The 7,281-nt window shown below is 48.9% G+C and overlaps 1 long non-coding RNA gene across 1 annotated transcript; it reads right to left on the reverse strand.

Moving 5' to 3' along the window:
- Nucleotides 1–804: 804 nt before the first annotated feature.
- On the reverse strand, nucleotides 805–1,250 carry LOC148685847 (uncharacterized). Its single transcript, XR_015949833.1, has 3 exons — nucleotides 1,177–1,250; nucleotides 1,000–1,084; nucleotides 805–909 (listed from the first exon to the last, which is right to left on the reverse strand). It is a non-coding gene; the product is annotated as an uncharacterized LOC148685847 (long non-coding RNA).
- Between the last annotated feature and the right edge of the window lie 6,031 nt (nucleotides 1,251–7,281).

Genomic DNA, 7,281 nt, shown 5'->3' on the forward strand with positions numbered 1-7,281 from the left:
AGGATACAACAAAGGAGATTCTGACTAAACATTGTTCAACAGAGGAATGGACTCCCCTGGAAGGCGAAGGACTCTCCTTCCTTGCAGGTTTTAAAGCAGAGATTAGATGACCATATGTCATGGATTCTTTCTTTCTTTCTTTCTTTCTTTCTTTCTTTCTTTCTTTCTTTCTTTCTTTCTTTCTTTCTTTCTTTCTTTCTTTCTTTCTTTCTTTCTTTCTTGTTCTACCCAATCTCAGTCCATATTTCATGGCTGGTTAAATCATCTGCCCCCCTCCTGTTTCTTGGTGCCTCTTCGTCTGCCAGTCTTTGGCCAATTCGGACATGCAAATAGAACCAGCAATTCCTTCAGGGAGGAAAATCACAATTCTTCTATGATGAGGTCATCTGGATGGAATAGAATGAAAAAAAAGAGAGAAAATCTGTTCAGTCCTCTCCATTTTTTTGTAGCTGGAGTCAGTCTGGGAGCTGCCCTTCCAGGCCAGGTGGGAAAGGCCTGCCAAGCAGGGAGCAGATCCTGCAGGATTCCCAGCAAGAAGACCTGGGAGGTGTGTCATGGGCAAACAAGGGACAAGGAAGTTCGATGTCCCCAAGGTGTGGGGCTTACCTTCTTTCAGATTTCCCCGGAAACAGGCCAGCTCCGGCCGAATTACAGTGTTCTGCAGTGGAAAGAAAAATCTGAGTCAGATGGATGACACTATGCACCCCACCCTGGATGGGTGGAAGAGAAGCAGCCCCATGCCAGGAAGGACAAGTCTGCCTATTGCGGGTTCCCCAAATGAAAACAGGAAGGCAGGATACTTACTCTGAGGCGGGGGAATCTTCGTGAAACGGCCAGCAGCAGTGAGTTGCTGCTGGCCTCAAGTTTTCTTTCGTCCTCACTTCCGCAAAGGGCGTAATATCTGAGGTCCTGCGGGAGGATAGAAATGGGACAGTCAGTTGGGTAAGGGACGGGGGGCAACCCTAAAACCACTCCTGATGATGCAATCAGGATACTTACAGTAAGAAGCTGGAGGAGGGTGCCAGCATTGGGGGCTTCCAGGAGGAGACCCCCCAGCAAGGCTCTCGAATGGCCCCTTCAGTTCCTGCGGGAAAAGAGAGAAGAGAGGTTGAGTGCTGGGTTAAATCTTGTAAAGGTGTGAGAAAAAGAAAGAGCTGTGCAAAGCAGAGGACATACCTCTTTTTCCTCCTCCTGTACTGCGCCCCCTAGAACTGCCTCCATTGCCTTATGCAGGATGGCACTGACCATAGTGAGGCTGAAATGGGGTCTCATAAAGCTGGAGAGAGAAAGGGAAGGGGTTAGACGCTGCCTCCTCCAAGTCTCCCTTGCCCCCTTCTCCCTTGCCCCCTTCTCCCTCCTGCCTACTCTTGCCCACCTGAAGCTCCCCCTGGAGTTCTGCCCCCAACCCCCTGCAACCCCACCCCCAAAGACCCCACTCACCTAAGTTGGAGGAGGGCCTCGAAGGCCAGGGCTAGGCTCAGGGGGCGATCCCTGAAGTACTCCAAGTGGCCAAGGATATCCTGGAAGAGAGCAGAGGAGGAAAGTCAGCTCCTTCCGGGAGTCTCTAGAGGACGACTCCGACCCCAAACGCCAGTCCCTCTCTGCCCCGCCCTCCCCATGGGGGTCCCTCGCACCACCCATCACTCACCAGAATGGCTTTGGCCGCCTCCTGCTTGGAGTACTTCAGGGTTCGGAGCCCCCTGAGCCGAGCTGCCTGGCAGCTCTGGATGACCTGCAGAAGGTAGTGCTGATCTTTGTCCAGCAGCTGAAATGCAAAAGTCAGGCTGTCAGTTACTTGCAGGAGAAGGGCTCCTCTGCATCTGAGAGTGCAGAGTGGAGGGCAAAGAGTCTAGGCAGCGGGGGGCAGGTCTGAGGGATCCACTCCCTGATCTCGTTTTATCCAATACTCACCACTAGGGGAGGCATGTGGAACCCCAGCACATCTGCAAAGAGAAGGACATGGGGACAGGTGAGTTTGTCCCTGAGCCCCTGGCAAGGCTGTTCCAAGAGTTTTCTCCTGGATTCAAAGTCCTACTACAGGGGAGGGACACCCCAGGCCTTGGGGGCCAATCCTGACCTCCTGCCCCCAGAACATGGCTCCCCAGGGAAGGTGCCTCTCCCGCTTACAACTGCCCCCCCACCTTGCCCCAAAGCCCAGCCCCCTGCTTCCTCCTTCGGACCCCACAAAATAGGGGGGTTGCTGGGGGGGTTGGGTTTCCAGATGCTGGCCCAGATAGGCCTTGGGTCAGATCCAGCTGTCTGGCTCTGTGCATCTTTAGACTAGCTGCACCCCAGCCCATTTCTGCCCTCCTCTGTCCCCAAAAGGAGGGCCACTTGCTCACCTGAAGGCACAGGCTGCTCTGGGCCTTGCACGGGGGCCACCTTGTTGCTGTGACCAACCAGGCGTCTTAAACACCTGAGCCTAGAAGAGATGAGCAGAGAGAGAGAATCAGAAGCCATCAGCCCCAATTCTTGGGGGTGGGGTGGGGGTGTTTGTGTGTGAGGAGGGGCAACTGGACCAATTCCTTTCATCTCTCTGCAGTTCTGTGACCTCAAAGGTGATCACCAGAGCTGGAAAGAGGCAGCCCAGAGCACGAAGGGCTGGCAGAGAGAGAAAGGAGGCCCCAAGTGCTATGGGTTCAAGAGCTCCGGCCTAAAGGAAAGACAAGCACTGCCAGCTGTTAAAGGGCTGCTCTGCCTTGCCTCCTTAAAACAGCCCTGTCATTCCTAGAGAGGGAGGAGATGCCTAGGAGGGTCCTCCAAGCATCACGGTGTCCCAGAAGAGGAGCAGAACATGAGGAAGGGGGTGGAGTCTTCCTTGGAGCCAGAAAGACCCCCAGGAAGGGGGAGAAGGCCAATGTCATAGGGCAGCTGGAGAGATGCACAATAGGGGGAGACAGAGATGTAGTGGTTGGAGGGCTGGACTAGGAGGACATGGGAGAGCAGAGTTCGAATCCCCACTTAGCCATGAAGCTCCCTGGTGGAACAGAGAGCTAAAGCTGTGCAGGGGAACCCAGGACTCACACCCCACCCCCAGGAGACCAAGAGAAAGCAAAGGAATGCTACTTACAGCCTGCACATCTTCTTTACGAAAAATTTCCTCCCTCCTCTCTAAACTAACTAAATATCTAAAATGCCCACCCTAGACTAACTCTGACACCACCCCCACCCCCAAACCCAGCCCTAAACCTAAGCCTAACCCCCACCCTAGCCCTACACTTGCCCCTAACAACTACTCTGTAAACAAAATAAATATATACAAAATATATACAAAATGTGCACAAATGTGCACAGAATAAAAATGTGAAATAAAAATGAAATAAAATAAAGAACAAAAAATAAAATAAAAATGTAAAATAAAAATATGAAAATAAAGAACAAAAAATAAAATAAAAAGTAAAATAAAAATGTGAAAATAAATAAGTAAAAGAAGAAATAAAATAAAGATAAATAAAATAAAATGACTCAAATAAAAGTAATAAATAAAATCAAAATCAAAATAGCAAGCAAATCAACACCTCTCCTTCTCTTCTACAACCACCACCAGCTCCTCTCTCCTCTCTCCTCTGACCTCTCCTCACTAACCCACAATGGCCACCTGCAAGTCAGTGGCTTTTAAGGGAAAAGCAAGAGATGTCCAAAGGAGGACAGGTTATTGTCACCGTGGCAACCGCACCTACCCCCCCCCAACCTGGACCTGACCCCTCCTGAGAGGTGATGCTTCTCTGTCAGAACTTGGAAGCACCTTCTGTTCCGCCTGCAGCTGGGCTGCATCTTCTCTTAGCAGATTTACGTCGTCATTTCACATCCTTCTTCCTGCAGCCCCATTTCCAAAGGGAGACCATCCCCACATCCTTCAAGGCAGGCTCGGGGTCTCCATTGCGCAGGATTGTAACATCTACCTTGCATGCAGGTCTTCCGTCCTGGGTGGCATCTCAGGGGGAGCCTGAGAATGTACCCCCCCCAACCGAAACGCTGGAGAGCTGCTGCCAGTCAGTGCAGGCCAGTTGAAGAAGGATATTGAGCAGCTGGAAGGTCAGCAAAGGAGGGTGACCAGGATGGTGAAGGGTCTGGAAACCAAGCCTCATGAGGAACGTTTGAGGCATTTGAAAACCAAGCCGCATGAGGAACGGTTGAGGCAGCTGGATATGTTTAGCCTGGAGAAGAGGAGACTTGGTGGAGAGAAGAGAGCCACCTTCCAACATCTGAGGGCTGCAAGAGGGAGCAAGCTTGTTTTCTGCTGCTCCAGACGGGAGGGCAGGAGAGGAGATTCGGACCATTAGGAAGAACTTTCTGGGATGGTGGTGGACTCTCCTTCCTTGGAGGCTTTTAAGCAGAGGTTGGATGCCAATCTGCGAGGGATTCAGCTGCAATTTGGGGAGCACATAGCACTGGCCTACTTTACAGGGCTGCTGAGCATCCGAAAGTGCCTGACAAATGTTGAGCCTTCCATTTCATTGTGGGGAACAGCTGCAGCGCATCAGGAGGCGTCCTTCAACTTCCGTTTCTTTTCTCTCCTTCAGCCAAAGGGGCCGGGCTGGATTGCCAAATAGGCAGAGTAGGCACTGGCCTATGGGCCCCACACTTTATAGGGGTCAATTAATCAAAATAATATTGATTTGATCTTGAAAGAAAATGACAATCAAGCTTTCTTAGTTCAAGATTATTCCAGTGTGCGCACAAGGCCTGCCCCCCACCCAGATTTTGACTGCCAAGGGGCCTCCACAGGGTTTAATCCAGCACTGCCCCATGAACGGCCCAGTATACCTGAAGGAGCGTCTCCACCCCCCATCGTTCAGCTCCACCCCCACCCACTGAGGTCCTGCTCCGAGGGCCTTCTGGCAGTTCCCTCACTGCAAGAAGTGAGGTTACAGGAAACCAGGCAGAGGGCCTTCTCAGTGGTGGCACCTGCCCTGTGGAACGCCCTCCCATCAGATGTAAAGGACATAAACTATGTGACTTTTAGAAGACATCCAAGGCAGCCCTGTTTATGAACGTTTTACTGCATATGACAGGTGGGCTATATTCAGTATGGTGGATCACAGATGGTGCAGGCCTGTCCTAAGTCTTTAGCACACCGACTGGACTTTTAAAAATGCCTTCACACTCATGGAACTTCCATGTTACAAAGTAGCCAGGTCTAGCAATGTGCCTTCCCTCTTTAATATTATTTTAACAGGCTTAGAATAGTTGTGGATTAGCTAGTCAACACACCTACACATGCATGCACGCACGCACGCACACACACACACACACACACACACACACACACCACACGTCTTTAGATTGAAAATGATGGTCTGCACCTTTGAATGTCATTATAAATTCTTATAACTTGTCCAAACTTTGCCTGGGAGACCAGAGTATATGAATTCAATAATATTTCCTATCAGGTTTATTTTAATTGCTTTTTGACATCTTTCCCAACAGAGAGAAGTTGTCCTTGGGCCAAATTTATGATGGGTATAATTAATTTTATGATATGGCTTTACACCAGATATAGCCACAGCCCTATTTGAATATCCTTTCCTGGTGTACATATGGGGGGAGGGTAGGTGGGAGAGAGGGGAAAATAAACTGTGCTAAACCCATGCAAGATGTCCAATTAATGGTATCACTTTGGGGGCACATTTTATCTTGCAGTCATTTCATCATCTCCCTCCCCCAATTTAGACTTAATTTCTCATTCTCATAAGTGCATTTATCCTTATAGGCACATCGAGACTGAGAAAAATTGCAGAGAACTTTTCAAAACTTGGAGTGTTGAACTTTAGCAGATACCAGAAATATTTGGCATCAAGAGAAAAAGAGAGGCTTCAAAGTTAGCTTATATTTCATATGCTATGATTTGAATGGACCAATTAAAATGGGGGTTAAACCACTGGGATAATTTGATGTGACCTACAGAAGCAGCTCAGTGTTTTCCCCTCCAAGTGTAGAAATGTGGGTGATCTTCTAATGAAACAAGGTAATGTACAGCAATGCACAAATAATGACAGTATTCCTTCCCAATAGTGTCCAGACAAATGCCTCTAGACAGTTACAAAGAGGGCATGATAAAAATAGAATTTGCTATTGATTCTCCCAAACACCTAATGATCAGAGGCAGGTTGCTTCTGAATACTGAATTCCCATTTCTGAACTGTCATGGCTCATAGGCATTAGCCATCTTCAAGGCTTCAGCTCAAACATGTGAGGGCAATACTTGTGCAGAGGACAAGGGGTAGGGCGCTGCCCCCAAGGACCTCAATGTGAATTGCCCACATGCTTGCTCCTTCCATTCCTGGCCTTCAAGTGTACAAAGTTCTGGACAGGGCTTTTAGAATCATAGAATCATAGAGTTGGAAGAGACCACAAGGGCCATCCAGTCCAACCCCCTGCCAGGCAGGAAACACCATCAAAGCATTCCTGACAGATGGCTGTCAAGCCTCTGCTTAATGACCTCCAAAGAAGGAGACTCCACCACACTCCTTGGCAGCAAGTTCCACTGTCGAACAGCTCTTACTGTCAGGAAGTTCTTCCTAATGCTTAGGTGGAATCTTCTTTCTTGTAGCTTGAATCCATTGCTCTGTGTCCGCTTCTCTGGAGCAGCAGAAAACAACCTTTCTCCCTCCTCCATATGACATCCTTTTATATATTTGAACACAGCTCTCATATCACCCCTTAACCTTCTCTTCTCCAGGCTAAACATACCCAGCTCCCTAAGCCGTTCCTCATAAGGCATCGTTTCCAGGCCTTTGACCATTTTGGTTGCCCTCCTCTGGGCACGTTCCAGCTTTTAATGAGCTTCCAAAAAATATGCTTAGAAGCCAACCTGTGATCAGGAACATGGCCTTATCAGGGCTCCTGGTTGCAACAAAGCTTCCAAGCCTGGAAAGGTCAGGGGCAAAACATGAATGGGGTACTGAGAAAACTTGGTGTAGGAACTGGGGCATGATGTGGGCCAAGCCCCCTACACACTTTTTACCTTCGCATCCATGAGGCTGAATGCTCAAAGAGGACTCTTCTCAACAAATCTACTCATCCTTTTTTCTTTTGAAGCAATTGCCAGATTATAAAGTTTTTTTGTCTGACCCAGCAAAGTGATTCTGTTGCAATATTTATCTCCCAACTTTTGTCCCCACCTCCCCCCCCTCCAGCAACGATGCCTACAGTATCAATTAAAAGATTCAATGATAAAAGAACCTGCTTTAAGGTTGGACTTGGGTCTGTCTCATGTTGGCTCAAGCTCCACAAAGCCAGGAAATGGAAAGCTATTGTTGGTGCATTAACAGATGTGCC

This window comes from Zootoca vivipara, chromosome 4 (assembly GCF_965207765.1).
Source record: "Zootoca vivipara chromosome 4, rZooViv2.hap1.1, whole genome shotgun sequence".
Classification (NCBI taxonomy): Eukaryota; Metazoa; Chordata; class Lepidosauria; order Squamata; family Lacertidae; genus Zootoca; species Zootoca vivipara.